Below are 24,039 nucleotides of genomic sequence, written 5' to 3' on the forward strand. Positions count from 1 at the left end.
CCCATTCAGCCTAGTGAGCAGAGCTGTCTTTCCCATTGCGCAGGGTAGGCTACCGCCCAGAGCACACGACTCATAGGGGGCCCTTCTTGCCAGTCAGGACTCCTCCATCACCTTGTTACATACAGCTGTAGCTGCACCATTGGGTCACACAGACCTAGCAATATAGCTAGCAGCGTGCTGACTGTTAGCAGGAGAGATGTAAGAAAGATTGGGCGCAGAAGACTCTCTGCTTGCTGCAACACACTTACACATTACCTAGGCCAGCAGACTTGTATGTAGATAGAGAGGAACAGAAGGGGCAGAGCAGCAGGAGGAGAAAGGCTTTTGTGCTCTGAGCCCGGCCAGAGATGTGACCTGCTGGGATTGCTGATAGGGAACAGCACATTGCACATAAATTATCTGATGTTTTTATTACATTTTTTTGTAACTGGAGCATCATACCTCCCATGTAGTGCTGTGCCTTCTATGTACTACTACGCATCCCTACTGTTTACTACTGTCTCTCCCATGTATTACTATGCATCCCTATTGTGTACTACTGTGCCTCCTATGTATTACTATGTCTCCCTACTGTGCCTCCCATGTATTACTATGCCTCCTTAGTGTGTACTACTGTGACTCCCATGTTATACTGTGCCTCTCATTTACTACTGTACTTCCCATGTACTACTCTCCCTCCCATGTACTGTGCCTCTCATGTATTGTTTACTGTGCCTCCCATATTCTGTGTACAGTGCCTCCCACGAATTGTGCTTCTTATGTACCCTGCCAGGCATGGGGGGCAGGAGGGAGAGGGCCTTGAGTTGCTGTGGGCCCAGGCACTTGCTTGAGTAAGCAGCGTGCTGATGCCGGCCCTACCAGCTGGTGAGGCAGCCACTTGCGGGTTCTGAACAAAAAGGTGGTCAAGAAACAGCACAGCAAGCTCTGCTGTTTCTGTTACTGTGACTGTTTCTGTAATATCTATCAACCTCTTCCAAAAAAGATACAGTCCTCCAATGAAAACTACACAGATTATTCTTCTTACAGTGGACACAACCAACAGTGTAATCTTTTGTTTAACAACAGGTGGTCTTTCCAGCATTCAATTTAATGGGGTTGGTCCCTTTATAGTAAAATATCAAATAAAAATAGTATGTTGTGTTAAATAAAATTGTAAATTCCAAATGTAAATTCCCCAGCTTTTGGTGCCCTTATCCTGCTGCCCATAGATGGAATATGAGCATGAATATCGGAGTGCAGTGGTCTCCACAGACCTGTAGGTATTAAAAAGGCAACGGTCATGTGATTTACCTAATAGAATACAGTGGTACCTTGGATTACGAGCATAATTCATTCTGGGACCATGCTTTTAATCCAAATCCACTCTTAAACCGAAGCAAAATTTTTCATAAGGTATCACAAAAATGCAGACAACTGGTTCCACCACCCAAAAAGATTTTTTATTCTGACTAACATGTAGAACAGATGAAACAAACATGAGAAACAGCTGAATATGTCATATTATAAGTCACTGTACAGTATAGCAATCAGCATGTGGTGTATAATGTATAGAAAGTGCATAAGCCTGAAAAAAACAGCAGCAGTTTGTAGATACAGAATGGAGATGCAGATCCCCATAATGCAGGAGTGTAGTACAACAGGCTACACTAGAGAAGTAGGGTGGCTGTCAGAGGTCTGTGTGGTCACATGACAGCAATGGGTAAGGAGGGTGTGTTCAGCATAGACCAATCAGGAAGTGAGAATAAGAGAGCTGAGCAGGAGGCCAATGACAGAAACTTCTGTATATAGCAATGTGGATGGCTAAGGACAGAGCTTCTGTCTGAAACACGTAGGAGATAACCTGAAGATATTGTATCCTTGTTTGCTCCTACGACTTTTACGACACTAAATTAAGACATAAGTTTTGCACTTTCCTTTGCTAAGACAATTTCGTTGTTTGGATACGGGAAAGCAGTGTAGTGCCTCCAGTGTTTATAAAGCCTATTCATGACTGAAGAATTAAGGTAAGGCATATGGACTTAATGGCAAAAAGTTTATGGCATTTCAGAAGTTTAGTTATAAAGTGGCTAAACATTATGTAGCTAAAACTAATGTATGCAGTTAGAGTTTGGAACAGCGCATTCTTGTATTCCTTTTTACAGAACATATACTCCAAATCTGTGCTAGTCATAGGCGCCCCATGAGTGTACCAATCACAAATGCTCCCTTAACAGTTTTCTAGTCAGAGATGTCAATAGATCAATATAAAACAGTGCAACCTGGTGATTTCATTGGTAAAACTGACATTTGACAAAAAATCCAGAAATTAATAAAGGCTGACTGAATAGGACCGAGGACATAGACAATTGGAATAAAAATTCTTACACTTAAAAACAGAGAGCAATTTCAATAAAAGCATTCTAAATATTAAGGTAACATTAGGCATTGGTTCTAAACCTAACTGTAAAACTTTAAGAAAGGAATTACAATGAAAGTATTTTAACTACCAAACTGTGTATTGGGAATCTCTTATAGTTACTGGCCATTCATAGCACTCTTTGGCAGAGAAATTCTTAGGGCTCTTAAGACAACAGAGTCGGCACTTCCAAATGACTCACTATAGTAAAGTGACTATTTTGAGCAATTTAATTTCCAGAGCTCTTTTCTGCATAGCTTGGAGGTATGGAAATCTAAACCCCAAAGAACACTCTAACAGGCACTATAAACAACCTTCTTTTAGTGATTGGTGGGGTTCAAGATTATGAATTCCCACTGATGATATCTTGTGACATATCTCGATGACATATCAAGAAAATAGCCAGGTAGGCAGAGGTATACTGTAACTGGTCAAGATCCAGCAGTGTACTGGCGCACCACTTGCAAATACACTGGCACTGAAACAATTCCTGCTTTCTGTCTTACATATAACAAATCCAGCTCAAGAAAAAAAAAAAAAAAATATATATATATATATATTGACACACACACACATAAATATACAATACACAATATTTATACACAAAAAAAGTTTTTGCAACCAGAATTATTTACGATTAGCTTCCAACCATATAAATTAATAATGGACATAAATGGTTTTTGTAGCTAAATATAACAAAGATATGTAACATTTGACAGATGAGATCAGCCATTAGAAGGGGTGTAAGGTATCAGTCCTTCGGATCTCAGAGCGTCTGAGTACACCAGTTATGCAGACACTCCCCGTTTGTCAGAGTGCAATGTGACTCAGAGGAAAGCAGATACATTTTAAAAGCTCAAACTCTGGCACTAAGCAAAATCAATGAACAAACAATCTAACACAATTGGTCACATATTGATAGAATTAAATACTGCTGTTAACGTGAGTTGTCATTGATCTGACAAAAAACATAGTCCAGGGTAAAAGTCGCCTGCAGCCTTTAGAGACTTACTGTGCTCATGCAGTGAAGGTTATGGAATGATTGGTCTTGACTTCTATAGACGTACTTATTGTAATATTGTATTTGTGTTATCGTCATTACAAACGCAGTCTGTTTACCCATGATTGTTACTTTGCAAGAAATAAAAAAAATCACTTGTAATTTGGAATTTAAGTTATTGCTATCTAAATTAAAGTTGGAATGTCAAAACACAGTTTTATACATGTAAATATACAGTATATAGATAGATAGATAGATAGATAGATAGTCTAACACATACTGGGGATAGTTTAGTATGAATTCAGATGAGGTTCTGACAAGAGAAAAAACACAAATTTTTGCAAATTTGTGCAAAAATGAACTTTTTGGCACAGCCTACATTGTGCTTTCTTGTTAAAAAAAATTGCCAGACCACGCCAAAAAGGGATGTTGCCATGGTGGCCCATTAGATTTACCATGATTTATTACAGTGAGCTAGGCCAAATCCTAGCTTAATAGCTTAAATCTGTGCCGGCTCTGAGCTGATGTAGATTTCACTGTACAGGGCCCAGACACCTGCTGCAATGGCAGATTTATTAGATGGCTGTTCCTCCCAAAAAGGTTGCAGAATCTAAGAGTAGCAAGAGATTACTTAAGAATGTGGTTTGAAAAAGTTAAAGCTTTAAAGCTCTGCACTTGGTACATGGCTGTGTCAGTACATTATCGCAGAGCTTTAACTGTTTCAGAGCTCACTGCATCATAATAAATTAAAATGCAGGGAGTGCCAACAGTTAAGTCCATGCCATACAGCCTGCCTATGGACCATATATATATGGAAGATGGGAAAGCAGCCTTAGTGAAAGAAATACACTATATATGGAGCCTCCACTTTATAGTAGCTGTTGCTTCCTTTTGGAGGATCTTCCTCTTTTGACAGTGGCTAAATTGGGAAACCCCAACTGAATCGTATTATACTAATCTCAGAAAAAGTAATTATAAAACAATTTTTTCTGTTCTATTTTAAAGAGGATGTACCATCAGGTACACTCTCTTTAAAACCACACATGAATCGAATGGTGCTGGACTAAATAAAAGAAACAGATAAGGAAAAGTAGAATAAATCACATAGCACAGCATAGGCACAATATTTTATGATTATACCACTAGAGGTAAGATTTGTCAGACCGACTGTGGTAACATTATGCAAACCCCAAAATATATATGATATTATATTGTATTATATAATAAATTACAGTACATGTAACAGTTGCTTTTATTTTGACAAGGCCGGTTGTACCTTTTTCCCCTGTGGTCAGTGTCCTGCCTTGGGTTACAGTGTTCACGTATGGCCAGAGTGGTGTAGTGACCCTCCCGGACCATCGGAACCACCACCCATAGAAAGGGGAAATGTCCCAAGGTTATGGTATGTGCTGTGTCGGTGGAAAATGGAGAGTCTCTTTAATTTAAATAGGCTTGTTGTTTACTAAAAAGGTTTCTCTTGATAAAGCTCTTGGTAATATACTTGACAATAGTTCCAGACAAATACTTGACAATACAGTGACGAGATCTGTAGTAGGAATATAGTAGAAGATATAGTTGTGTAGACTAAGTAGTGTTCTGAGTGATACGAAGAAGCAGAGTAGTGGAGAGGAGGGTGTTGTGAGAGTGCCAACCCAGGTAGTTGGATGATGAGGTAGAATACTAACAAGAGGAGGAAGAAGAAAAGGAAGAAGAACACCTGTACCTGTGTATTGACCTTTGACTAGTCTTCACACCACCTTATGCCCACTAGACTTGGCTGAACCTTCCTAGAGGGTGACACAGGCCCCAGACCTTGTTACCTGGGTTGAGCTGAATGCTGAGAATTTCCTGCTGACACCCGTGCTGCGAGATGGAGTTCATAGGCTTACTGCAACTTTGCTCTGTCTAGATCAGTCCCTAGCTCTTTGGCTTTAGTGTATACTGTCCTGCTCTGTTACTTCTCCTAGTCCACGTTGTGGGTTGAGGTTGTCTCTGGCTTGTCCTCTCCTAAGAGGGGTTTAACAATGCATAGTGCTGTGTAGCGTCACTGGTAAGAAACCATGAGCTGAGTACTGTCTTGCTTTCTACCCATACGAGGTGCTGGCTAAGACTGACTCTTGAGGGTACAGGGACCTGGCAGAGGGCCAGGGCCCAAATAGGACCACTGTAGATAGCTATCTAACTTGCGTCCTTCCTCTACACTGTCCAACACAAAAGACCACTTGCACCTCCTCCACACATGACTAATTTCCCTAGCGTAACTAACGTGCGCTGTGAGTGGGTGAAGAGTGCAACAGAAGAAACAAGTAGAGAGTTGATAGGAGAGAATAAAGACATATTTCTACTGGTCTTCAGATTCGTGTAACACATAAACAATCAATAACCCTTTACATCCTTCAGCTGTGCAGCTTCCCAATACACATATATAACACAGTGACATCTAGTGGCAAAACTTTAGTACTGTTTTCATCACTACACAAGTACAATAAGTAGACTTTTACGAAGGGTGTATATAAATATAACACCCGTGGTAGGACACCACAGGAACATCCAGTGCAAGGGAAGGGGATTGGGAAATTAACCCATAAGTGCCCTGCATTGCTCTCTGCACAGGTAGAAGGCTTTTTTGAAAGCTTGTCCATGTCCTACATCTCCCTTCCACTGCACTATATCTGATGCAAGTATATAGAAAGTAGCATGATGCTGCCACCGCCATGTTTTACAGTGGAGTTGATGCATTCAGGGTTGTGTTCCACCACACACAGAGTTTAGTATTTTGGTAAAACAATTCTGCTTAGCTTTTATTTGACACACAGCCTTTGACACACATGTAGTACAGTGCCAGGAGCGCTCCCCATCACCACTACCATTGCGTCATTGAAAAAGACCCTAGCTAGGGTCGAAATGTCCACTTGTCACAAAATAAATTGTTCATTATATTGCACCAATGTCATGCCTGTTTTCTGTATAAACTGGCCTTGCCCTTGCACGCTGTTAAATAAGCTTTTGTACACTTCGCATATCAACAAGAGTGGTACAGATACTTTTATTACACATAAGGGGACATTTATCAAACTAGTTGTGCCTGTTTTTAGTTTAATATATCAAGTTTGCGCTCAAAACAAATCTAATATGAATATATGAAGCTTTTTTAGACAAGACTATGCAAATTAGATGCGACTTTTTGAATTAGATTTTTTGTTGTTAATTAGATCAAAAGTGCGCCAGAATTCTTTTTAAGGGTGCCTTCACACCTACCGACTCGCAGCGTTAATAACACTGCAAGTCGGCTAGGTCCTGGCAGATCACTATCAGTACATACACGCAGCGGTCTCAGCGACCGCTGCGTGTATGTAAATCTGCCGACCGCTTAACCCCTTCTGATGCCGCCCGCCTCCCGCTCCAGCTCTGTATACATTACCTGTCCTCGCTCCACGGGGTCCCGGCGTCCTGCTCTCCTGCCCGGCCAATCAGTGGCTGCGGCAGGGCAACACACTGATTGGCCGGGCGCGAGAGCAGGACGCTGGGACCTTGTGGAGCGAGGAGGTATGTATACAGAGCGGAGCGGGAGGTGGCCAGCATCAGAAGGGGTTAAGCGGCCGGCAGATTTACATACACGCAGCGGTCGTTGAGACCGCTGCGTGTATGTACTGACAGTGATCTGCCAGGACCTAGCCGACTCGCAGCATTATTAACGCTGCGAGTCGGTAGGTGTGAAGGCACCCTTAGCTAAATTTATTAACTGCTCAATTTTTTAAAAAGTTGCATATATTGGCGCATCGCTACTTCTGCTCCGAACCAGGTGAATTTATTAGACTTATTAAAAGACCGTTATTTTTAAGACACATTTACTATGCTATTAGACAATTTACATAAATTTGACTAAACACATTAGATTGGAAATTATGCCAAAACATCTTTGACAAAATCGTGTTTTTAGATTTGTTAGTAAATATCCCCCATAGAGTTTAGCATTGTGGTCAAACAATCTGACAAAGAGCACCTTCTTTCACATGTGTGATGTATCCCTACATGACTTGCTTTCAGAAATGGCTTTCCTCTTGCCACTCTCCCATAAAATGAAAAATTGTGGACTACACACCTAATAGTTGTCCTGTGGACAGAGTCTCCCACCTGAGCTGTGGATCTCTTCAGCTCCTCTAAAGCGGTCATGGGCCTCTTGGCTGCTTCTCTAGTTAGTGGTCTCCTTACCTGGGCCATCAATTTAGGTGGACGGCCATGTCTTGGTAGGTTTACAGTTGTGTGGCTCTCCTTTCATTTTTGGATGATGGATTTAACAGTGCTCCTTGAGATGTTCGGAGCTAAGGATAATTTTTTGAGACCTAACCCTGCTTTACACTTCGCTACAACTTTATTTGTGACCTGTCCGGTGTGCTCCTTGGCTTTTATGATGCTGTTTGATCACTAATGCTCTCTAAAAAAAACCCTCAAAGGCTTCACAGAACAGAACAGAAGAAATGACACACAGGTGGATTCTACTTACTAACAAGATGACTTCTTAAGGTGAAGGCCTGGATTTTAATTACCGTATTTTTCGGACTATAAGGCGCACTTAAAATACTATGATTTTCTAAGAAATTGTAAGTGCGCCTTATAGTCCGGTGCGCCTTATATATGGACTGGGACAACTCCGGCCTCCATGGCGCAGATAGACACAGCACAGCGCAGCGCTCCCTCACCTGGACTCCTGTGCTGTCCCGCTCTCTCCAGACGGGGCTGAGCGCTGCTGTGCTGAGGTGTCTGCATTCCGAAGGGGAGGGGGAGCCTGAGTGGAGGCAGAGGGAAACTAATACTGCGTCTCTGCGGTTAAGCTCGGCAAGAGTCCGGGGGAGACGGTATTTGCAGGCAGGCTGTTCTGATTGTTACCTCTGTCAGATGAGGGAAGAGTATGGGCTGCCATGGGCTCCCTGCGTGTCCCCGCTGATGCTGTGTGTGACGGAGAAGTCTACCACACCGCTCCGCCGCCGGCATATGAGCAGGAGGGAGGAGGAGCCGCAGGGACTCCGGCGCCATGTTGCTTTGACCGGGCAGAGGGGAGAGAGGCTTCCAGCTTCCTCTGTGCAGCTTCCTCCGCCGCCGCCGCTCGCCTGGATGTACGTCTCATCTAATGCAATTGCTGATTCCAAGGAAGGGTTTAGAGTAAAATAAAGCCTTTCTGTGCAGTACAGCCACCGTTCGAAGCGGGAGCTCGGCCAGGACACAGCCGCTCTCCTCAGTGGCTAAACCACGCCCCCTCTCTCCCACTGTCCCGCTCTCCCTGCTCTGAGGCTCCTAACTATGGTGGCCACAATGCTCCATGCAGAATTCTGACAACGGGATTCGCTGGCAGAATTCTGCCTATCCTGCATGGTGCATTAGGGCCACCATAGTTAGGTTCCTCAGTACTGTGACATAAGGAGCTTCAGTAAGTGCTGTGACAGGTGAAAGGTGACAGGTGACCGGTGACTTACAGCAGACCCCAAAAATGCCTCCTGTTAAAAGACATGCTTATAATGCTGATTTTAAGCTTAAAGCAATAAGCTATGCAGCAGAGCATGGAAATAGAGCAGCTGCAAGGGAATTTAACATTAATGAATCTATGGTGCGTAACTGGAGGAAACAAAAAGATGCCCTACGCCAGGTAAAGAAGAGCACACTGAGTTTCAGAGGACACAAAGCAAGATGGCCACATTTGGAGGATAAAGTAGAACAGTGGGTTATCGAACAGAGAACCACAGGGAGAAGTGTCTCCACTGTCTCTATCCGACTCAAAGCCACAGCGTTAGCACGCGACATGGAGATCAAGGACTTTCAAGGAGGTCCTTCATGGTGCTTTCGTTTTATGAAAAGGCGTAATCTCTCCATCCGCGCCAGAACAACTGTCTGCCAGCAACTGCCAAAGGATTATGAAGAGAAGCTGGCCATGTTCCGCACCTACTGCAAAACCAAAATAAATGAAAAGAATATCCAACCAGAACACATCACTAACATGGATGAGGTACCCCTCACTTTCGACATCCCTGTACAACGTACTGTTGAGAGAACAGGGACCAGTACAGTATCTATACATACCACAGGACACAAGAAGTCTTCTTTCACTGTAGTCCTCGCCTGTCAGGCTAATGGCCAGAAGTTACCACCCATGGTCATTTTCAAGAGGAAGACTTTGCCAAAAGAAAAGCTTCCTGCTGGTGTCATTGTCAAGGCTAACCCAAAGGGCTGGATGGACGAGGAGAAGATGAGTGAGTGGCTGAAGGAGGTCTACGTCAAGAGACCGGATGGCTTTTTTTCACAAATCCCCATCCCTATTGGTCTGTGACTCCATGCGCGCCCATGTGACCGATGCTGTCAAAGCCCAAGTGAAGAAAACTAACTCGGAGCTTGCCGTCATTCCAGGTGGATTAACCAAAGAGCTCCAGCCGCTAGATATCGGCATTAATAGGTCATTTAAAGTTAAATTGCGAGCTGCATGGGAGCATTGGATGACAGAAGGTGACCACACATTCACCAACACAGGGAGGCAACGCCGGGCAAGTTATGCTACTATGTGCAAATGGATCGTGGATGCCTGGGAGAAGGTATCAGTCTCCAGTGTCACCCGAGCTTTCAGGAAGGCTACAATCATCACTGAAGAGCTAAGCAGCAACGAGACCGACTCAGATGATGATGATGATGAGGGGGACCAGAGAATGCTTGATGCCGAAATCGCCCAACTGTTAAAGTCCGACACTGAAGATGAAGAATTTGATGGATTTGTAGTGGAGGAATGAATTGAGAATATACCGCAAGTGTACTGATTTACAGTTACAACTAAACAAGTTGTCAGTTAGTGTTAAAAAGTTAAATAAAGTACGGTATGATTTACGGTCTGAGTTTTGTTTCATTTAAAGAGAATCAGCATCAGATGCACATTATTGCCATAATTTTTTTTTGTTCGTATGATCGTTTTTCGTTTGTTCAAACTAGATCCGGTACGCCTTATAGTCCGGTGCGCCTTATAGTCCGGTGCGCCTTATATATGAACCTAGATGGCTTAGCAGGCTAAAATCGAAGGTGCGCCTTATAGTCCGGTGCGCCTTATAGTCCGAAAAATACGGTAGGTGTATCAGTACAGGGTGATGAACACAAGTACCAACCACACACCACCAGGTTTTTATAAAAAAAAAAAAAAAACATTATCTTTACAATTTACAATTATTTGCTACTTTGTGTTCTCCTATCACATAAAATCCAGTTAAAATACATTTAAGTTTGTGTGTAATGTGGAAAACGTAGAAAAGTTCAGGTGCTATGAATACTTTTTTAAAGCACTGTGTGTGGTAAATGTGTGCACGACTGCATCCATTGAAGTGGTAAATGTGTGTAAAAGTAGGTATATTTAAGTGGTGAACATGTGTATAAGTACCTCCATGCATGTGGTGGATGTTTTGCTGTATTTATGTCCCCTACACACTTTGTATTTATGTACTGAATATCTAGTGTATGTGTTAACATATCAGAGGAATAGCTAAAGTAATATTAAACTATAATAGCTATAGTAGAGTAAGAACACTACCCTTAGTATTTTCACTTTCCTGCAGCCATCCAATATACATTGACTTCAATGGATCTGTTATGGTCTCATTTGTGGATCTCGATGTTCTAATTGACTTATAATTATTGTGTCAGGTTTCCTTTTTTCTTATTGAATAGAATAGTGCAGTATGCTGGCTGTCAAAGAGCAACAGAAACATGATAGAAGAGAATGGAAGTTTGAACAGAGATTTGCCTTTCTATAAATGGGGCTTTTGGGAAGGTTTTATTACATTCTCTGTGGTTCAGCAGAGTTCATGAGAATATATGGCATATATATGGCATGTCAATCATTTTCAACAAATATGAAAAAAAATGAAGGGGGGAGACAAAACCAGATACTGTATAAGAGTCCTAATCAACATGCCCAGGCCATAGTAACTAAGAAAAAAGAGAGCATTTACACAGAATTCACCTCACAACAAGATAAAACCAAGACATTTTGGTACATTCTCAAAAGCATACAAAAAATAATGTATCACATATCCATGATAAGGTGTGTCATTGCAAGCGCAGCCAAAACAATAAAGCAAGTTCAGTCTGTTCAAATGACCTACATGAAGACACCCCTGCTATATAAGATGTGTGATTGTTGGATGGTCCTGTTGTAGAATATTTGTCAGAAGTATATTCACCCAGATCTGTTGTAACACAGTTCTTGCTGTGTGACTGAGAACCATGTGGCAAAAACTGCACATGGGTCTGCCATAAATTGCTGCAATTTGCTGCAAGTGTAGTGTCCCACTATGAGTGGTTTTGTTCTTACACACCCAGGTAAAACTAGTTCACTCAGGTTCCACAGCTAGTGCAATTAGTTGCTGTGCCCTACTGCAGCCACTAGGTGTCTCATTCCCCCTGTGCACAGCTGCAGTTTCTGTAGTAAGGTTTGACCTGTCTTACTCTCTCTTACACACACACTTCATAGTCAGTTAGTTGGAGTATGGCTCTTGACCAGTTAGAAGGTGTTGGTGTTGGTCGTGGTTTAGCCAAGGGAGAGACAACACTCATTTTTCAAGACAGACTAACAGCAGTTATGCACTGCTGAACTTAGACCCAGGTTAACTAGAAAAATAGGAAGCACCCTTGCCTACGCTGAGGAGCCAAAGTTCAGGGAAACGCAGAAGGACTTATCCGCAGTAGAGTACAGATTGTGAGTAAGCTGCTCTCTATTTACAATGCTCAACTACGTGGGAACATTTTCATTAGATAACTTTACCCAGAGACAGAGGTCCGGGACTCACAGGGCGGTCCCCGAGACTGTGTAGGCAGAAAGCGGTCAGATAACAGCCTTATCTAAACTTGAGTACTAGGATTTATTTAAGATACACTTCACGCACACTTCACAATACACTTTGAGTAAATTTCAAGCATTGTTTAAGCGGGACTCTTGACGTACTTTGCACTTCACCTCACACCAGTTCTACCAAAGGTCCGGTGCCCGTGTGTTTGGGGGTGGGTATCACCACCCTTTGGCACCGTGACAAGTTGTCTCCAAAACATCAGAGCCCACTGGCTGGTGCAATACCAGTATCCAGCGCCCTGGGATCGGAATGGTTAAAGGGAACCTGTCACCTGGGACGCGGAACAGAGCATGCCTGACTCCCCGGTGCAGCCCCTGGATACTTACCCTTTCCGGCGAGTCCCGCTCCTGGAGCTAGTTCCAGGATGAAGATATCAGCACCCTAAGCCATGCGCACGCTGTATGCAAATTACCTGAGATGAGTCTGATGCCCATAGAGAACTGCACGTTACCACTTATTTTCTAATCAGCCAATCACATGGCGGCAACTCAGTGCATTTAGGCATGTAGACATGGTCAAGACAATCTTCTGCAGTTCAAACCGAGCATCAGTATGGGGAAGAAAGGTGATTTGAGGGCCTTTGAATGTGGCATGGTTGTTGGTGCCAGAAGGGCTGGTCTGAGTATTTCAGAAACTGATGATCTACTGGGATTATCACGCACAACCATCTCTAGGGTTTACAGAGAATGGTCCGAAAAAGAAAAAACATCCAGTGAGCAGCAGTTCTGTGGGCGGAAATGCCTTGTTGATGCCAGAGGTCAGAGGAGAATGGGCAGACTGGTTCGAGCTGATAGAAAGGCAACAGTGACTCAAATAACCAACCGTTACAACCAAGGTAGGCAGAAGAGCACCTCTGAATGCACAGTACGTCGAACTTTGAGGCAGATGGGCTACAGCAGCAGAAGACCACACCGGGTGCCACTCCTTTCAGCTAAGAACAGGAAACTGAGGCTCCAATTTGCACAAGCTCATCGAAATTGGACAGTAGAAGATTGGAAAAACGTTGCCTGGTCTGATGAGTCTCGATTTCTGCTGCGACATTCGGATGGTAGGGTCAGAATTTGGCGTCAACAACATGAAAGCATGGATCCATCCTGCCTTGTATCAACGGTTCAGGCTGGTGGTGGTGGTGTCATGGTGTGGGGAATATTTTCTTGGCACTCTTTGGGCCCCTTGGTACCAATTGAGCATCGTTGCAACGCCACAGCCTACCTGAGTATTGTTGCTGACCATGTCCATCCCTTTATGACCACAATGTACCTAACATCTGATGGCTACTTTCAGCAGGATAATGCACCATGTCATAAAGCTAGAATCATCTCAGACTGGTTTCTTGAACATGACAATGAGTTCACTGTACTTAATTGGCCTCCACAGTCACCAGATCTCAATCCAATAGAGCATCTTTGGGATGTGGTGGAACAGGAGATTTGCATCATGGATGTGCAGCCGACAAATCTGCGGCAACTGTGTGATGCCATCAAGTCAATATGGACCACAATCTATGAGGAATGCTTCCAGCACCTTGTTGTATCTATGCCACGAAGAATTGAGGCAGTTCTGAAGGCAAAAGGGGGTCCAACCCGTTACTAGCATGATGTACCTAATAAAGTGGCCGGTGAGTGTAGGTCTTGTGTTTACATTATGGACTAGGTTATTTTGGTATACTTTGACTCTGATTTTTTTGATGTATATACTTCATCTTTCTCCTTTTTTTATTTTTTGCATTGATTTATGTGACTTAATATTGTATATTGCAATAAAGGCAGGACATTGTGAGGGTGTTACCCCACCTGGTACATTACTTGTTGCCCTAAGTATTCTGGAGGGCATTTGTGTAATTACATCTTGGCTTATTAGGCCTGTTTTAAGTGGTTTTAATATTCATATTTTTGTGTGTTGTTAATAAAATATTGTTCATATTTTTTTGACCTTTTGGGTGTGCATTATCCTTTGTTAGTCTAGCCGCTGTTTCTTTTCTGTGTATCTATATCGTTTTTTGGCTAGTCTCTTTTGCACCCGCCACACCAATTTGTGCTGCTGCCTTACCACTCATGGACACCGGCTGGCCACCAGTTTTATTCCGGCTTCCTGTGTCATCGCAACCCAGTGGAAACTCCCCCTTAGCCAATCAGGGAGTGCAGTGGAGTCTTGCCTCAGTCACTGACAAGCTGAGCGGTAATTCTCAGTCCCGCTCTCAAAGGCCAGTGGGGGTCTGTAAGCGGTAAGGCAGCACAGTGGGGGCACAAGTATGGACAAATATAGATGCTTTTGTGTGTTCCCCCACCCCCTGCTAGCTTTTTTTTTTGCTGGAGTTTGTCCAAACTGAAATTCATTACATTTTTCATTGCCACAAAAAGCCAAATAAACTGAAAGACTGATGAAAGCCCAAGGATTGTTTCTAACATTTTTTCTTCCATCTTGCTTGAGCTCCTTTTAACAGCATTTAGTGACATGCTTTACTGCAAGCCTCATGAACATAGCCAACAACATACAGGACCTGTCCCCTTGAGATGAATATGACACATTTCTGAGCGTACTCTGTGACCTTATACACTGCTGTCACCTTTCACTGTATTCCTTTTTGAGATGATAAGGAGGAGACTGTGTGCACTAATGGCCATTTTACCATAGCCCTTAATAAAGCACACTCCTGGATTGAAGCCCACTTTATATACCTATCTTGCTGACTTTTTGGTCTTCATTTTACAGCATGTAAACCCAGCCACAGAGGCAATTTTGCTAAACTTCTAATAATATGTTTTTTTCATTTAATGCATCGAAATAAGTAATTTGTTTCCTGTACTAGAACCAAGCTGCAGAAATAAGATACAGATCTAAAAGGCTGTATGGGGGGGGGGGGAGTGTTCCTAATTTTACTGAGTTCGGCCACATACAGTCCTTGCAAGTACATCTAGAAAAGGTCACTTGTCTAGACTCAAAGGTAGAAATGTTTTGTTAGCCGTAAGCAAGTTCAAGGAGGTTTAAGGCTATTAAACAGGGAAACGGACAAAAGTGAAATCAATCCGCTTTTCCTACCCAGCTGCTTAGGGGGAAAAGAATGGAGAATCTGGCTTATCTAATGTACACGGTATTGCTTGTCTTGCTAACAATTTTGTTTGTGTCTTCAATTTTAGTTTTTGTTATAATCTGTGGATATTGCATTTTACATCCTGTAAATTAAATATTGGACTTAATGCACTGGAAGAACACAGAGTGTTAAAATGCTTAATTCAAGTAGGTAAAAGCCTGAGGGCATTTAAAGCTTGGCTCATATCATGTTAATATTGCATTAAGCATTCTCTTATTGTACAGGATGCTTATTCGTAATGTCTATGGGGAGGATTGCTTCCAAAGATTTCAATTTCAATAAACAGATTATGCAGCCGTGCGGTATACAATAAGGAAGGTAGTAATGAATTGGTTATAAAGTCCCTTGCCATTCGTTTGGTATTTTTTAATTTTGTAAATAACATCACCAGTGTTCTGAGGGTAAGTGTTTGCATACTTATTTATTATTGATTTTTTTTTAAATGCGTTTAACATAAGAATTTATTGCAAACATAAAAAAACAGCATCTGGTAGAGGAAGCCAGCTGATGGAAACGGTACTATTAAAAAAACTGCAGAAAGCTGCGGGGATTAAATAATAACTTTAAATACATTATTGATGCACACTTATTTAAAATATTAAAATCATATTTTATTTTGAAGAAGAGCCTTGTATGTAGAAGATCTTCATTTCGTAGCTTGAAGAAATGCATTGTATGCAGGAGGTCACACCAGGATCTAAGGCTGGATTTATTTAGGTAAGGTTTGGCCAGTATACAGAGGGAAAAAAAGCATTAAAAGCTAGAAGTTAGTCTTATATGTTTTAGTTTAGTCACAGAACCTCTGTGAACTAGTAGCATCAACATATGGAACATACGTTTAGGTTTATTACAAAAATCTTACTTCACATTTATGTGGATGTAGATGAGAAATAATGCATTGGCTTGTGTCAACTGTATGCCCCGCACATAGTGACGTTTCACCAGTCTAAGTCCCACTCGCCAAGTGGGTGGGAAGGGGGAACAGCATTCTGTGAAGGGAGGCAAGGCCTCTTGGTGGGCACAATTTATGCCTGCGCACAGGCATAAATTGAAGTTAAAACTATGCCAGCTGATGTAAATTTGTAAGGCTGCCACACAGGACAGGACTTATTCAAAGGTGTGTCCCTCTTGATAAATTTAGTGGAGCAGAAAAGAGGGAATTTCAGAAAAGAACAATGTATGAAATGCATGTGTAAGCCATGTACCGGGGTGGGCTCCCCAGGATACAGCGAAGTCAAGAGCGAGTGAGACAGCTTCAACACCAGGTTAACCCAAATATAATTTTACTGAAATGCACCAATACTAGTACCACAGGTACCAATAACCCCCAAACCCTCACAATAATACAACAACTAGTGGAGACCCCTGTGCTACACAGCGTGTCGCCACACTGTATCTAATCCGGATGTTCACAACAACTTTTACCTACCAGCAGTCTCAGATAGACTGGACGCTATTTACCTCTTAATACCCTCACAAGACAGGAACGATTGTGTATGGATGCGTTCCACAGGCGCACCCGTGGTGTAGCACAGCGGTTTACAATCTTAACAATAAATCTAAAACCCCAATTTGACAATTAGACAACAATCGGCCGAGAATATTGTGAGATAGGCAATGCTGTGGTATATGAGTCCCACACGTGTGTTCTGTGGAGAAAGGCTTGTGGCCTAATACGAACAAGAAACCTAACTAACTACTTGTAGGCTCTCATACGTTGGCGTGCACGCTACTGTCTCACTGTGTCCAGATGAAAAGCTCCTTTGCCAACATCCAGTCCCAAGATGGCGACCACTGTTCACAGCAGCACGATCCAACTCACAGAGGATCCAATCGCCAGCAACAACAGCTGATCTGCACCGCAACTAGAAGTCCCAGAAAACCGATTCCCAGCTTGGATGGATCAGGATCTTCACCAACAGCTCACAGTGAAAAATGGCCGCTCTCTCCTTGACAACGAAAAGACCGTTAGTGATGTCACAGACATGAGACAAGTCACTTGTACTTAATGTTAATGCTCAACAGTGGCATCTTGTGGCCAAAATAAAGAATTGCAGGTACAGTTACAATGAAATCTCCTACACATGAAATACGCGCCAATCTGTGAGATTGGTGCTCCCTTGTAGTAAGGTGTGATTTATCGAGCAGCTGCATAAACGATCACTGTATCTTTTGTGTGGCCGTTTAAATACATTATTATCAGTTTACACAGAGAGGTGCGACCGATCACAAAGATTTTACCACCACACAAAAGATCAAAACAGCCGTCGAGCAGACCAATTATCGGATGAATGAAGGTTCCTAGGAATGTTCATTTATGATAATCGGACTGTGTAAAAGGACCTTAATTCTTCTAGTGTGAAGGTAGCAGGTATGCTTACTATTATTCAAACCCATCGGTGCTGATTTCTGTGTTATCCATATCTTTTTTCTGCAGACCAATGTATAGAAAAAACAGTAATGATATTTCTTCTCATGCCTAAAAGTCTTAGTTACTTTTGAAGGACAGAATAGAATAATCTGTTCTTGAGTCCAAATAGGAAATCTGTAAGGAGCCCCCACCCATCTTTTATTATTATTATTATTATTATTATTATTATTATTATTATTATTATTATTTTAATACTGGTGTTTCCTTATGTGTTAAATGGATTCTTGCACTCCTTTACAGACCACTACCTTGGCATAATGTTGCCTTGTTCAGATTAGAATTTTATATTCAAGCCCAAGAAGGTAAAAAGGTAAGTACATGTACATGAACGTATATACATAAAAAAAAAATTATATATACAGTATATATATCAATTTCCTTCTGAGCAGTCATCAGCCTGGAATGATGACCTAGTGTCTGACACGCTGGTTAAAAGGCATAGTATGGTATGTAACTAGAGATGAGCGAAGCAGCCGGAAATTCATTTTGATAGCTTTGCAAATTTTCAAACTCGTAGCATAGAAGTCTATGTGCCCACTTGCCTACACAGAAGCCTGCAGATGAGCCCCAATACCAAAGAGGACCACAGTGCCCAGGAGAGATGTTCCCGTGCTGCTGTGGTTCTTGCTGTCCAGTGAAGAGGCGGGAATAAAGGGAGGGGGGCGGTACTGGGGTGGACCTATTGGAGAATCCGTACAAAGCTGCTGCTTAGGCAGAGTACGGATTTCCAGGAGTGCAGGACTGGATTGAACAAGTAACTCAGAGCCAAATACATTTCATTCTACAGCAGGGCCATCTTACCCATTGGGCATGGTAGGCGGCTGCCCGGGGGCCCTTGCGTCCTAGGGGGCCCCTGCCCGCTGTGACAGCGGGCAGGGGCCCCCTAGGACGCAAGGGTCCCCGGGCAGCCGCCTCCCATGCCCAATGGGTAAGACGGCCCTGCGCGCCCCCCTTCCCCTTCTCTTACGACCGCAAGCACTTTCTTGCTTGCGGTCGCAGGAGGAAATCCGGCCCCGGCTGATGCGTCGCTCCCTGGGGGATTCTCCGGGAGCGCACCCATCAGGAACCTCAGTGCGCGTCGCTGGGGCTTCCTGTACCGGAAGTCCCGGCCTGGGCGCACACTGAGCTTCCGGATGTGTGCGCTCCCGGAGAATCCCCCGGGGAGCGACGCATCAGCCGGGGGCAGAAGAGGAGAGGAAGCAGCGACGGGGGAGCACTGGTAGGTGAGTTGGGTGTTTGTTTGTTTTTTATCTGCTTTGCAGGGGGGAGCAATCTATAAGGGGGGAATACGGGGGAGCCATCTATAAGCGGGGAATACGGGGGAGCCATCTATAGGGGGGGAATACGGGGGAGCCATCTATAAGGGGGAATACGGGGGAGCCATCTATAGGGGGGATACAGGGGGGAGCCATCTATAGGGGGGATACAGGGGGGAGCCATCTATAGGGGGGGATACAGGGGGGAGCCATCTATACGAGGGGGTGATACAGGGGGAGCCATCTATAGGGGGGATACAGGGGGGAGCCATCTATACGAGGGGGGGATACAGGGGGGAGCCATCTATAAGGGGGGAATACGGGGGAGCCATCTATAGAGGGGGATAAAGGGGGGAGCCATCTATACGGGGGGGGGGGATACAGGGGGGAGCCATCTATAAGGGGGGGGATACAGGGGGGGGCCATCTATAAGGGGGTAATACAGGGGGAGCCATCTATAAGGGGGTAATACAGGGGGGAGCCATCTATAAGGGGGTAATACAGGGGGAGCCATCTATAAGGGGGTAATACAGGGGGAGCCATCTATACGGGGGGAATACAGGGGGAGCCATCTATAAGGGGGGGATACAGGGGGGAGCCATCTATAAGGGGGGGGATACAGGGGGAAGCCATCTATAAGGGGGTAATACAGGGGGAGCTATCTATAAGGGGGTAATACAGGGGGAGCCATCTATAAGGGGGTAATACAGGGGGAGCCATCTATACGGGGGGGGGGATAAAGGGGGAGCCATCTATAAGGGGGGGGGATACAGGGGGAGCCATCTATAAGGGAGGGATACAGGGGGAGCCATCTATAAGGGGGGGGATACAGGGGGAGCCATCCATAAGGGGGGATACAGGGGGGAGCCATCTATAAGGGGGTAATACAGGGGGAGCCATCTATAAGGGGGGGATACAGGGGGAGCCATCTATAAGGGGCCAGTACAGATGTGCAGTGTGTAGAGAGATGAGGATGGTGACAGAGTGTGGAGCCTAATATGTCTGTCTGGCAGATTCTGTGGATTCGTGGCTCAGAGAAGTTCTCATAAAGGCACAGGGCAAATGTAAAAGAAGATGAAAAGGGAAGAACTCTGATCAGAGAAGACGTCCCCTGTGAGTCACTTGATGTATCTGCACTGTAATGTATATGGTGTACAGAACCTGTGTAGAGCTGGGTACCTCTATATGACTGGATGAGGTGATAGTGATCTGTGTACAGTGGATTAGTCAGTAGCAGCGGTGGTGTTAGTCAGTATGCGGTGGTAATATTTGTTGCTTGTTATCTGGCATATATATATAGAGAAGGGCTAAACAACATGTCTCATATAGACAGAGGAGCAACAACATGACTATTATATATGTACCATGTTGTTTCCCTGTATACAGAATACAGGGAAACAACATGGTTCATACATAATATAATAGTCATGTTGTTGCCCCTCTGTATATATAAGCCATGTTGTTTCCCTGTATATTGTATTATACAGTATACATACAAGGAGACAACATGGTTCTCATATATAATAGTCATGTTGTTGCCCCTCTGTATATATGAGACATGTTACCCTGCAGATTGCTGTTGGAAGTGCTGTCTCCATTGCGTTTTTTGGATACTTTGAAGCCAACCTGGTCTGGTTTGGTGCGGCACGCACGGTTATTTTTTGTTTTTGCACTACTGAAAGACTGTGTTGTGAATTAAAGTTTATGTTAACAATAATTTGTATTTTTTATTGTACATAATTGTACTGGCTGAGGGGGGGGTTGCAAAGATGGGGGGTTTTGATGGTGGCGGCCTCGGGGGGTGGGGCCCAATTCGCACCTCTGCCCAGGGGCCCATAATGCTGTTAAGACGGCCCTGTTCTACAGTACATGTATTTAAAAAACGGTTCCATTTTGCTTATTACTATGAATTGCTGAAATTGGTGTAGGCTGCCTAGAAATAAATAGAAAAAATATTTTTTTTTGCGCTTTAAGGATAAAGAATACTCTCCATTTGTAGGTTGATATGTGGCGCACATGTGTTTGTGCCAGTAAATAAAAAACACTATTGGATCCCTGTGATATATCCTTTTTTCAGCAGATCAGTGCGGGTACCTCCTTTCACATACACACAGTGTCGGACTGGGTACCTTGGGCCCACCAGGGAAACTGATTCTAGGGGCCCACCCTACATACAAAGACACAACCAGCGCCAAACCTTTAACATTAGTACAGCGACTTTGCATAAACCCGTGTATGTTACCAACGATGCATGCACATTGCCAGTCACATATGCAATCGTTTAGTGGCACCATATGCAAACAGCATAGAATGTTTAGAATGTTTTTTTTTTTTTTAAAGGGAATTTCTCGTCTGCAGAAATTCAGTTCACTGCTGTGTGCTGCATGTTAGCAGGTGAGAACACCCCTTTAAAGAGGATGTACCACCAGGTACATCCTCCTGAATTTAACACACCGATAGAACGGCGCCGTCATGAGGAACCGCGGCCCGGTTCCTGTGTATGGCGCCATTCTATCCAGCGGTACCAGGCCGTGCTGAAGCACTGGAGGTCAACCGGCCCGCCCCCAGTGGGTGGGAATTCCCTGCCCTCTATGAAGAGGCTCCAAATCAAATCATCCGCTGCAGATCCAGTGTGTGTTAAGGCACCCTCAGAACATTTTTTTCATGTGAACAGGAGGACCTAATGCACAAAAAGCATGACATCATATATACACCCACCCCCCCCACACACACATATATATATACGCACACACATCACACATGTGTATAACATACAGTGCATGCCATTATATACATTAGTGATGTCACGAAACCCAATTTTTGAGTTTAATACCAATACCAACTTTTTTATTTTGATACTTGATACCATTTCGGTACTTAGCATATAACCCCCATAATAATTCAATATAATGCTGCCCCCCCCCCCCCCGACTGCAGATATAATGCTCCCCAATTTTAAGACTGTTCAAAATTGCTGTATTCTGATTGCCATAACTTTTTTAATCTTTCAACCTGTAGGGCTGTCTGAGAGTTATTTTTGTGCACCATGGTCTGCAGCTTTTCGGTACCGTGTTTGCATGTACAGTGGTGCCTTGGATTACGAGCATAATTCGTTCCAGGACTGTGCTTGTATTCCAAATCCACTCTTTTATACCAAAGCAAATTTTCCCATAAGAAATCATAGAAATGCAGACAATTGGTTCCACACCCCAAAATAATGATTTATTATTCTGAATAACATGTAAAACAGATGAAACAAACATTCAGAAACAGCAGAATATGTGATATATAAGTTACTGTACAGTAATGGAGAGGATGGGAAACACAAGGGCGGACAGAGACTGCAGGGAGCATGAAGGAATGAGCAGGACAGATGTGGGCACATACATGCAGCGCTCTCTGTCCCCGGGAGAGAGGGGTTACAGCTATGGAGAGATTACCCCCACAGTCCTGTCCCCTGATGTAAGCCCCAGCCTGGAGTGGATCTGCTATGATTGGAAGGTGAGGGAGACTTCCTGGGTCAGAGTACAGTGCTGTAGACCCCGCTATGCAGACCATGCCCCTCCCCCACTCCCCCTCCCACCCAGTACAGGGAGCTCTTACACCAAGTCACAATTTTGAAAAACTGTGAGCTCTTAAACCAAAACGCTCCTAAACCAAGTTACTCTTAAACCAAGGTACCACTGCATTACTTGTTTTTTTTTTTTTTTTTTTTTGCAAACACTGTATACCATGCGAGTTTAGGAAGGTGATAATTTAATAGTGCAATTACACATGCGATGATGCCAATTTTTCCCCTTTTTTTGTTTTTATTAAAGTAGTTAGAGTTAGTAGTAGTATGGCTCACACACACAGTATAGTATGTTGGGGGTAGCAGTAGTATAGCTGACACACAGTATAGTATGTTGGGGGTAGCAGTAGTATGGTGGACACACAGTATAGTATGTTGGGGTAGCAGTAGTATGGCGGTCACACACACACACACACACAGTATAGTATGTTGGGGGTAGCAGTAGTATGGCTGACACACAGTATAGTATGTTGGGGGTAGCAGTAGTATGGCGGACACACACACACACACGGTATAGTATGTTGGGGGTAGCAGTAGTATGGCAGACACACAGTATAGTATGTTGGGGGAAGCAGTAGTATGGCGGACACACACAATATAATATGTTGGGGGTAGCAGTAGTATGGCGGACACACACACACACACACAGTATAGTATGTTGGGGGTAGCTGTAGTATAGCTGACACACACACAGTATAGTATTATGGGGGTAGTACTTGTAGTTGTATGGCTGACACATAGCACTAGCATTGTATATTGAGGATAGTAGTTGTATTGCTGACACATAGCACTAGCATTGTATATTGAGGATAGTAGTTGTATTGCTGACACATAGCTATACAACTACTATCCCCAATATGCTATACTAGTGCAATGTCAGCCATACAACTACTATCCCCAATATACTATACTAGTGCTATGTCAGCCATACAACTACTATCCCCAATATACTATACTAGTGCTGACACAGCCATACAACTACTATCCCCAATATACTATACTAGTGCTATGTCAGCCATACAACTACTATCCCCAATATACTATACTAGTGCTGACACAGCCATACAACTACTATCCCCAATATACTATACTAGTGCTGACACAGCCATACAACTACTATCCCCAATATACTATACTAGTGCTGACACAGCCATACAACTACTATCCCCAATATACTATACTAGTGCTGACACAGCCATACAACTACTATCCCCAATATACTATACTAGTGCTGACACAGCTATACAACTACATGCTGACACATAGGACTAGTATAGTATATTGAGGGTAGTAGTTGTATTGCTGACATAGCACTAGTATAGTATATTGAGGGTAGTAGTTGTATTGCTGACACATAGGACTAGTATAGTATATTGAGGGTAGTAGTTGTATTGCTGACACATAGCACTAGTATAGTATATT

The 24,039-nt window shown here is 43.4% G+C and overlaps 1 protein-coding gene across 1 annotated transcript in view; it reads left to right on the top strand.

Moving 5' to 3' along the window:
* The first annotated feature begins 17,368 nt into the window (after positions 1-17,368).
* The window catches only part of POU6F2 (POU class 6 homeobox 2), a 226,332-nt gene continuing 219,661 nt past the window's right edge, over positions 17,369-24,039 (top strand). The window contains exons 1-2 of the mRNA XM_069958441.1: positions 17,369-17,416; positions 18,031-18,100. The gene's annotated coding sequence lies outside the window, so the exon portion shown is untranslated. The remainder of the gene's footprint in view (positions 17,417-18,030; positions 18,101-24,039) is intronic.

The sequence above is a fragment of the Dendropsophus ebraccatus genome, chromosome 2 (assembly GCF_027789765.1).
Source record: "Dendropsophus ebraccatus isolate aDenEbr1 chromosome 2, aDenEbr1.pat, whole genome shotgun sequence".
NCBI lineage: Eukaryota > Metazoa > Chordata > Amphibia > Anura > Hylidae > Dendropsophus > Dendropsophus ebraccatus.